The 10957-nt window shown below is 33.4% G+C and overlaps 1 pseudogene; it reads right to left on the bottom strand.

Moving 5' to 3' along the window:
* Window positions 1-5053: 5053 nt before the first annotated feature.
* LOC111387652 lies at window positions 5054-7990 on the bottom strand (annotated as a pseudogene).
* Window positions 7991-10957: the final 2967 nt, after the last annotated feature.

The following is a 10957-nucleotide window of genomic DNA, read 5'->3' as shown; positions in this document are numbered from 1 at the left end:
TTTTTTTTTTTTTTTTTTTTACTCAAAAAAAAAAAATTTTGTACCATATGGATGAACAGTATTTTTTTTTTTTCAAAATACAAAGATAACTAGATTACTAAAGATTTTGGGTCTGAGAGTCAACAAACTGAAAAAAAATTACAGAAACTTGAAAAACACAAAAATAAGAAAACAAATACTCAATAAAAAAAATAAAAAGATATAACCTCGATCTTGGTGCCTTAACTCTGATACCAAACTATTCGAACCCGATTAGCAAAGTTGCTATCGAACCCACGGGAATTGACACCGGATTCTAAGAACGCCCAAATACGACCAAGGTTTAGGATTCTACCCGCAAATAATGAACCAAACAACCGAAAGTATATGAAACAATCGACCTCTTGACCACACTAAAATTGAATATCACCTAGATTTGTGGATTTGACCCAAAATATTGAATTAAGCAACCAAATGTATATTAAACCAATGACCTCTTAATTACAAGATTTTGAAATTGCACGCGGTAATTTTGAACGCCACAAGATATTTTAAATCTTGATAAGTTCGAAGGTTTGAAACATCACGCCTCGAAAGAGAAAATTCTCCATTCAATAATTCATAATGTCAAAGGTTTTGTAATACAATGAAATAAATCCTATTTATACTAGAACCCTAAAATATAATTAGAAATGAATAAAATAATAAAAACCTATTTTAAAAAGGAAAAACAATCCTAGAATATTGAAGAAACGTGAAAGAATTGGTTTCCCATTACAAAAAGGAAACTGCTGAAAATTTGCTCAATCTGGCCTTGGACACTCTATGCGACCACAATGCATTATCTCATGTGGTCACATGGCTTGCTGAAATGCTGCCCCTTGGATCCCTGCCACCATGCTTGCGGCCGCATGGCAGTTTTTAGCCATGCGGTCGCATGACTTCAATTTCCCAACCCCCAATTTCCTCTGCGTAATCCATGTGGCTCCAGGTTGTTTCTTCGTCCATACCACACATAGAACTTGTCAATTGGCTTCTCAATTCCCATATCTTGAGTTCCATAGTTGTTCATGTGTTCAGCCAGTTGTTTCAACTCCAATTGATTGCAACTTAAGCTCGATTCTTCATTTCACCCAATTGTCATCACACGCAATATCTTGATAATTTGTGGCCTTGCCCGGATCATATCACGTACCCTTTTACCCCTTTAGGAAACCCTAAAAACACACATTCTTAGGCCCTTGTCCATTCTTGGCCTATGTTAAAAACCCATAATTCCCCGATGATTCGCAATAGATTGTAGAGGTGGCTATTGAGATGGTGGCTTTGTTAGCCGTATGTTAAATTTGATGTAACGAAATTTAAGTGTACTAATATAAAACTGGTAGAAATACTAAAATTTGGGAACTTGTGTGGCAATTGCGCCAGCGCATACATCAAAAATGCTGGATGTAGTAAAGATGATGGAAGATGTTCAAAAGCTTAATGAAGATTTTAACACAATGCTAGACCAGGTAATTTTTTCAGGTTATATACCTCAATTATCATTCAACATTTTCAAAAAATATAAATCTATTTTAATAGAACTTTAAGAAGCTTTGAGTCAGAGACAGATTTTGGGGAGGGGGGGGGGGGGGGGGGGGGGGGGGGGGCGGGGCCCCCCCCCCCCCCGACCCAAGAGTTTTTTTTAAAAGGTTTTTTTTTTTTTTTTTTGGGTAAAAAACCAGTTTTTTATGTGTAAATTTTTTTTTTCTGCGTAACAGCTCGGTTTGAAATTTTGTAGCTCGGTCTTGGATCCATCCTGGATCCGTCCCTGCTTTGAGTTGTCGCTGAACTTTGTAAATGTTTTTTAATTACTATCGAATTTTAAAAGTTCTCTCCAAGTTATCATTGAACTTAACAATATATTATCACGTCCACAACTTCATCGCTCATTATTTTAGAAGTTAACAATATGGATGACATGAAAAATGAAGTCACGGATGGATAACATTTTAATAAGTTCATGAACGCTGTTAACTTTTAAAACGGCAAATGATGGGTTAGCAAACAAGATAACATTTTAGCAAGTTCAGTGGCAACTAGGAGAACTTCTGAGTTTAATGCTTGTTTCATGAAATTTTGTTAAAATTTTATTAATTTTTCAACTGGTCAAATTTTAATTTTAATCTCGCATTTCATGGGATCTACAATTTTTTATCAGACTTTTAACCATGCACTACATCAACCTTTATCTAAATCTGCTGAAACTTTTATCAAAAACTTTATCAAACAACTCCTTAATGACTAGTGTAAAACATTTGAGAAAGTCTATTGATAAATTAGAAACTTTTCAAGTTCAATAATAATTTATAAAAATTTATAAAAGTTCAGTAATAACTAAGATATTTATCTGAACTTGTTCGTCAAATTTTGAAAAGTCTTTGTAGTACTAGGTTATTTCGACAAACACGCAAAGAGAGAAGTGTGTATCTTTCTATTATTATTATTTGTCAGTATATAATTGTGTGAAAATCAATATATGGAATATTCTGATGCCATTTATTTATCAGCTACATCATTCTTGCGATTGATAACGTTCACAACTGCAACTCGAAAGCACAAATTTATAACGTTCACAACTACAATTGAGAGCACGAATTTAAGTTTTGTGCTTGTCCATTAACAAAATAAAAAAAGATATAGATATTACTAGGAACCTAGTCTCACTTTCACTTCACAATAATCAAGATGTACTTCTAATGAAAGCGCATTCTCGTTCTGCCAAGTAAAGATGTACTTCTAGTCTCTCAAAGGTTGACAATTTATCAAAGAAAAAAAGAAAGTATAAAATGACGTAGAATGTTAGAGAGCCTAACGAGGATTTTGAATTTGAGTTGTTATGAGTTTTGGGCTGTCTCACTATTTCTTGCATGACTGGGCTTATTAAACTGTTTGATATTATTCGGCCCAGTTGTTAAAACCCATTTTTGGATCACACGCGTTTGCCTCAACTAAAGGGTTGTGATCAGTCGACATGTGGCTCATTTACAATCCTTGATTTGCAACGCTTCATCTAGATATTTTAATACATTTGGTCGATTCATTTGTTAGACTCTCTCTCCATTATGTTCTTCTTTCGAATGTTCTCTCTCTGTGTGTGAGTGAGCGTTTCTCTGAAAAATTCTTTCATCTTTGTAATGTAATCCCTGTTTGATGAGATTGAGGGTTGTTTAGTACAATCTGTGACAGATTTTGGGTTACTGATTTGTAAAATAGAGAAGCGACAAAGAACTTGAAACAATTACACAATTTCTTGGTTGATACTAGTGGATCTAGAGCTATATCGCTTCGATCGATGCTCAACGAGTGAGTAGGTCATTTGACTGAACATCCGGACCCTTCAAGAGTGAAAAATTATCTGTGTTCTTGCTTTATATTTTCTGCAATCTTGTGTTTTAACCAATACAAATGGGTGTTTCATACGCTATATGACCAACATGAGTTTTCAGAAAACTTCGCACACGTGAATATTTTTTATCCGATTTTGGGAGATTAGTGAACTTTGCAACTCCAAAATCATTTTCATCAGATTGAGGGTTCTAGTGAAATTTTTTTGTTACACGAGCAAAGACGTGTAGAAGTGAAATCCCTTGAAATTATTGAATGTAAATCTACGCACGAGCGTATGCAAATACGGTTAGTAGTAGATAATGTTGTTCCTATAGGTAGTGTGATCGACAAGAACTTATAATCAGAACCGACAAACTTTAAAAACAGAAACATACACAAATATATGTTTTTTGCAATGGTTTTCTCTTTATCATATTTCCTTGTGTCAATCAAAGATAAAATAATAGAAAAAAGATGACCACTCTTCTCCTGGTGTAGCAACGAACCGACTATTGAGTTATGTGAGGGAATCCAGCCTCTTTTTCCACATGCACAAGTTTCATCTTCTCCAATTCGATACACTAAGCTTGTTGACTCACCTTGCATTTTGATCACATAGGAGACATCGAGTCAAGATCACACGTAAAGACTAATCTTATAAGAATTTTGCTATTTGTACACCGGCGTTGACACCAAAGCCGGTGTACACATATCTCGCATGAGGGAGAGGACTACGCTTCCTCTAGTGAGGTGCGTGTACACCGGTGTACGTATAGCAAATTCCAACCTTATAAAGACTTCTCTCTTGTTTTTTACTTTCGGCGAAGGGGCTTTACCCCTCTGACAATAAGAGAATGCTTCTAATTCAGTGCCACGTGTAAGGAAGATTCAAAAAGACTTCATTCTTTGAGTAAAGAAGTTGGTTCAATACTAGCGAAAGCAAGATATCGCACTAGGTAGCTAGCTACTCCTTTCAAAGTAGTCCACAACATCTTATATGGTATATTACTAATCTTCTTCTAAGTTGCTCTATTTACATTCAAAGTCGCCCATTATTTGCTCTTGGATTAAGCGGCAATCCTTACTGTGGATTTCAAAATACCTTGTAGCTTTATCTTAAATTCCAAGGGAAGGGAACGGAAGGAAAGGAATGCTCTTTTATCATGCATATGATTACTCGAAAATAAGATTGTACAATCAATGCAGAGTTTAAATTTGAGACGTCCTTTTCAATACTAGCTTCATCAATCTTGAGCGTGACCAGCACTTATAACATGAGAGCACAAATTTCTAGCACCAGTTGCCGGGGGGGGGGGGGGGGACCACAATCAAAAAGTATAATGTAGAAATGAAATGCATCAAAGTCAGAGAGATGTACTATACTCCACTCAACAAGATCTTCAGCCTATTCTAACAAACATCTCCAAACAAAACCAGAAAAGCTAAAATCATTTCTAATGGCCTCATTCCATCTTGTTTTAGGTTGCCTTCTTCAACATTTACAAGCTATCATAAATAATAATTCTCTCAATTTTCCTAGATGTCATTGCTTAATAGGCTCAAACATTACTTACACAATGAGTTCCAAAACTACATAGCAACTTCTCTCTTTAGCCCTTGTTCGAGCCCCATTCCCTACAAACTCATTTTCAACCACACCTTCTTCCAATAAAATAATTTCGTACGTAAATCCAAAACTTTTTCATACTTTTTAATCCCATATTCTCCAAAATATAATAATAATAATAATAACTCATTTTTCACAAAACAATTGGCTCAAACAGAGCCTGAGTTTTTGTTCTTAATGCAGTTGACCGAACAAGGTATCTACTCTCTAGCGTTCAGTTCTAGACTTTAGCCAACCTATAAATAGTATCTTCTCCTTATGGACTCAAAAAGTGCAAGGCATGAAATACATAATTTCTTTTAAAAATGTAATCAACTTTCAACTTCCTCAAATTGAATTTCCTTCACTACCTCAGCACCGGCATGGTACTCAAACCTGCAAACTTGGACTTGACTGCAATTAAACAAAGTCATGACAGAAAAGCAGGAGAAAGCTTCATTTTTTACTCTCTCATTTTTTTGACGGGGTGCATTTGTATGTGATGTCCCACACAGCTACAATTAAACAAATTTCTGGTCTTGGACATGCATACACACATACAATGCAGCTTAAATATGGTGATCATTGATAAGTGATAACAACATGAGTGGTAATTTGCTGTAAGAAATACAAATTTGCCATTACACGATACTATGCTAGTGATATGTTGTTTCTCTTTAGACTTGAGGAATGAATAAGTAAAAATAAGTTAATCCTTCTTATCGGATAGGCAAAATAATATTATTATACTTGCTGCTGTGAGCCAAGATATACAGCATGTGAAGTGAAAGCAGCATCTTGTATCCAAGAAAAAGCATTCCTTTCATCGGTGCAGAGACACAGAATCCAGAGATGAAAATTTGTATAGAAATCTCCTAATGCTTTAAAGAGAGAAACTATTAAAACCGATAAGATGAGTCCGGATCCCAAAATTTTTTATAGCATTTGATGAAGGGAACTATCGACAGAGTATTTCCTAGCGAGAGAGAGGGGATCCATTGTTCCTTCAAAAGTTCTTTCAAAGTATTCATCTATCTAATTGATGAATCATAAGAAGACAAACCAAGGTTCATAAGTAAGAAAGAATAATCACATAGAGTTCATGGATTTCCTAGGTCAGTTTATGGGCCAATAAAGAATTTATATCTTCGAAACCCATTGGAAGGGGCAGTGCAAGAGATTTTTGTCCGTATAGCCATGATATGCGAATGTGAAAAAGAACAAACCGAACTTCAAAATAGTAAGACTAAAAGATATAGGAATCCAGATTACCTGTTAGAAAGAGATACCTCGAGTTCATAGTCTGATGTACTCTTGGTAGCATCTACTAAGGCAGTTACAATTTCAGTCTTTCAAGTACTAGCCATAAGTAGATCATATTCAGTGGGAATAATAATGGCAAAGAAATTGTCACTCAGTTCACTCAAGCAAAGCTTCTCAACGGCTGCCAGGGCAATCCTTCTTTTGAGTGCATCAGTGTCTGGGTCCAAATGTAGATCGCAAAATCAGTTACTAAAAGTATCCGCCGTTTCATCTTCCCTGAGCTAGTAAATTTATAAGTTTATCCGCAAAGACAACTTTTCTATCACCTGTAAAATGAGAATGGGAAAACCTATTCAATAGATAAGGTAATGCAGGCAGAGAAACATATACAACATGATCAAGAATAAAAGGGACTGCTGGAGGATCCTTGTGTATAACAACGTAATTCTTTCCCAGTATGCAAGCACAACATATAGCTTTGAACAACAAATAGACTTAAACTGCACCATTCATTCAACAGCATGTATACGTCCGTCATCATGATTCTTCTCCACATAGTCGTGAGCATATTATTTTCAGCATCTGTACTAGTAACAAGTACCAGTCCAAATCAATAACTTGCATGGAAAAATAACTAGTAATAGATATCACCATGGCAACAAGATTATCAGCAACTGCAAGACATAATTTTCAGCCAAGTGACTACATATTTACTTACACATTTAAACTTGACAATTGTAGTCATCTCCAATTGTTCCAGTCTGAAGCTTCTCTATTTTCTTTTAAGAAGCATCAACATTTCAAATTATTTCCGTGACATTTCTCTTCTCTTTTCATAAAGGTATCAATGTTTATTTTTCTCTCTTCAGCTCAAAGATTAATATTTGATGAAAACTGTCATTTAAGAAAGAAGTTTCATAGCGTTTAAACTCCTAAACCAAAGGTCATAGCATTTACTTAAATTTTTAAAAGAGAGATGACCCCCACACCCCCAACCCCAAAAACCCCCACCAAAATCCGATACTTCAAATAACATAATGCTGCCAAAAATCGAAAACTATAAACTTCTGAAAAAGCATTTTTTATAACTCAAAATCACAAAATATTAACCAATAAATATCACATTAAATTCCACATAACCGAAACCATTTCTCTGTCACACATTAAAAATTTATTTGCAGTCACTACCGCAATAGCTCTATGTGGCGCGCATGTACCTGTTTGTGATTTGATAGACGTTTTATGAAAAAGCTACCAAATTAATATATCGAACCAAAAATCGCCATGTAGAATGACACTTTGGGCGACGAGGGACTATAAATACCATTACTCAAATTTAAAATACTCAAAAAAGCACCTTGTTTTTCGAGAATTTTCATGAGGCATGGTCTGGAAGGCACGTCGATATAATCACCCAACTAATCCCGAAGGCGAGAGGCTTTTCTCCGGGCTTTGACACCCATAAACGGCTCTTGATCCTCCGTCACGTTAGTATCCGGTGGCCGCAGTTTCATGCTACCATTTCATTGGCGTCGTCGTTATCTAGGATTTCGCAGGCACGGCCATTGTCATCGTCGTAGCGAGCAAACTCGATTTGGACCCGTTGGCTCGATAGGTACCTCGACATTAGTGAAATGCAGAAATGGGCAGTGGTTGGAGAGAATCGATGGGACCCGATGACCGGTGGCCTCAAGGCCCTCAACCCGTTTGTTTGATCGGATGTTACGAAATTGAGACCTGCCAACGTTATTTGAGCAAATTAGTTTTCGTAAGTTTCATAAATTTGAATAACGCGATTTACATACTGCAAATGAGGTGTAGAAAGAAAAGTAGGGAAATTTTTATTTTTTTATTTGAAGAAATTTTAATTCAATCAGATCCCATCATATCGTGTATGTATAAATTATTATGTAAACTATAATGTATATATAACATAACCATTAAAATATATTTTATGATCGATTTTACTATTTTAATTCTAACTCATTTAAAAGGTAAAAAAGACTATATAATCCTAACACTTCATATTCCTTGCGAATCTTAGCAAAATACGCATTTATTATTTAAGTTATTATCCTTAGAAAAACTTTTTGAAGAATTGAATTATCAGAAAATCCTTCGCTCCGACTTCTCATTCATGTCAAGCTGGGCAAATTGGATGAGTCTAGTTTGACCATTTTGCTTCTTTTTGGCATGATTGATGATTATCGATTCAAACCCTCGAGTAACTTTAAAGTCTCCAGATGAGAGCATGAACAAATTATATACATGTCTTTGGGAGGTAAAATGAAAGAATATTTGCAACATACTTTTCGTATAAAAAATAGTTACTTCTCGTGGAAATGATTGTTTGGAAGTAAGAATTCAACATAATTTTAAGTTAACTTTACTCGAAGCTAAGTAGGGCATGACGTAATTTTTGCATATAAGCTAGATGACTGCCTCATATTTGTAATATGCATTAGTCTGCCTATAGAAATTGTTCCACAAAGATTATGCTTAGGGGTGGACATCTTTTCCATCAAAACTAGACCACTTCATTAGCCAAGGTTGTCGATCAAAATAAATATCTCGTTCTTAAATATATATTTCGTTGTTTAAATATTTGATGAGAAAATATATCCATTTTATTTATTTTCATATTTTCTAATACTAGTTAAAGTTGAACGTGCATTGCATATTACTTTAAAATATTTTATAAGTGATTTAAAAGTAATATTTAATACCAATTCATTTGAAGATTTGATGAGTCTCGGACACATTAAAGGAATTATAGCCCCTGTTTGGCTCCATTAATTTCTATTCCATTATATTTTATTTTTATCTCTTATTTTCAATCACACAATCTTTCATAAAATAATATTACACGTAAATAAAAAAATTTCCTTCTTTTTCAACCACTCATTTTTCAAAAAAATATTATTCTACACATTTTCATTTCTATAAAATAGGGCCAAACGGAGGCATAATATTGCACAGAAATTTAAAAGAGGAAAATTTTACTCAAATTGAAATCTCAAAACTCAATTTCTATGATTCAAAAATTTTTTTAATGATGAAATAAACAATCTTTTTATATTACATTTAATACATATAATTAATGTTTAATACATAAATTTAAACACCCATTAAAATTTTCAGATAGATGAATATGAAAAAAAATATCTATAATAACTCTAAATTTATATAATTCAAAATTTATCAAATGAAAATTTATTGAATCTAGATTCATGTAAATGTTAATTAATTGAGAATTAACAATACAAATTTCACGGATGACAATAATTTTTTAGTATTTATTATATGTCGAAAAATGAAAATGAGGCACTATTGAAGGATAATTGTTGAAATAATTGAGTTGTCGAGTAATTAAAATCGTCCAAAAAATTATATTTTAATATATTATAGATTATATATTATATAATTAATAGTAACTCTGACCGTTAGCACCGGCATCTAATGATAGAATCGATAAGACAACTCACGATTACTCTCCAATTGATGTCGATTGTAGAAAATGCAGGGAAGCTAACCCATTGTTACCCACACGACTTGACCAAAACCATTGAAACGCGTTTTCTAAATGTCTGAACAGCACAAAAAACACGAAGCCGCCCCCTTCCACTTGCCTATCCAATGCCAGTCCGTGCAAGCAACATCCAGCAAATTTCCCATGTTTGCCTAAACCGAAAAAGGCGTATTCATAAAAATAAAAAGTCAATTTTCAAAAGAAATAATATTTTATTCACTTTAATAAATTTATTTGTTAAAGAAATTTGTTTTACATTATTATTAGTTCGACCTCAACTTTACTATCTGACACACGACCATTTACTTCTTCCTCACGATATTTTTTAATCATGTTACGTAGACATAATATTTGATATAATATCATATGACAATCTATTATTGAACTATTTAAAAAACAATTAACTTTTTCAATCAATTACATCTTGTCAATGTTAACCGTTATGTCAACTACTTTTTGACAAAGTGGCATTATTAGTTTTTAAAACATTGGTTGTAACTTGAATAATAGTTTAGGGACTAATAGAGAAATTTTGACTCACGAGAGAAGGGTGTTTGGTAGGAATTTTTATGTGAAAATGTATTTTTAAATAGTAAATTGATGGGAAATGTGTGGTTGAAAAATAAGAAAAAGTTTTTGATTTACGTGTAATATTATTTTAATAGAAAATATGTGATTGAAAAGAAGAGAGAGAAAAATGCATTTTGATAAAAATGGGTGCCAAACAGGGCCAATTATCTAAATCCCCATTCAATGTATAGTGTTGCTTTCGGCCGAAAGTCCCTACGTGGAGCCCACAAGAATAAAACTGAAATAATTGACCCTTTTTGGCCATATAAATAATAAATAAAGAAAATTTCAATATTGGTCTTTAATAAGTTAAACCTCAAATTCTCATTATAGTTTCACATCAACATCCATGACAAAAACCCTTCAATTTTTACTGTGTAATCATTTTAAAAATATGATTAAGCCCCTGTTTTGTAAGAATTAAATTAAGATTTTAATATATACTAAAGTTCAATAATCAATTTTAACCACATATTTCATAAAATTCAAAACTTTTTCACCACACATTTCATCAATCTTTTATCAAAATCTACTAAAAAATTTTATTTTAATCCCCACCAAATAAGTTCTAAATTTAAGTTTCTAGGTAAGTGCTCATGTTGGAAAACAAAATTTAAAAGTTGGGTGAAATTTAAAAG

Source organism: Olea europaea, unplaced genomic scaffold (assembly GCF_002742605.1).
Source record: "Olea europaea var. sylvestris unplaced genomic scaffold, O_europaea_v1 scaffold4151, whole genome shotgun sequence".
Lineage (NCBI taxonomy): Eukaryota > Viridiplantae > Streptophyta > Magnoliopsida > Lamiales > Oleaceae > Olea > Olea europaea.
Note: the sequence above shows the minus strand (reverse complement) of the source record. Positions and strands in the feature narration are given on the sequence as shown.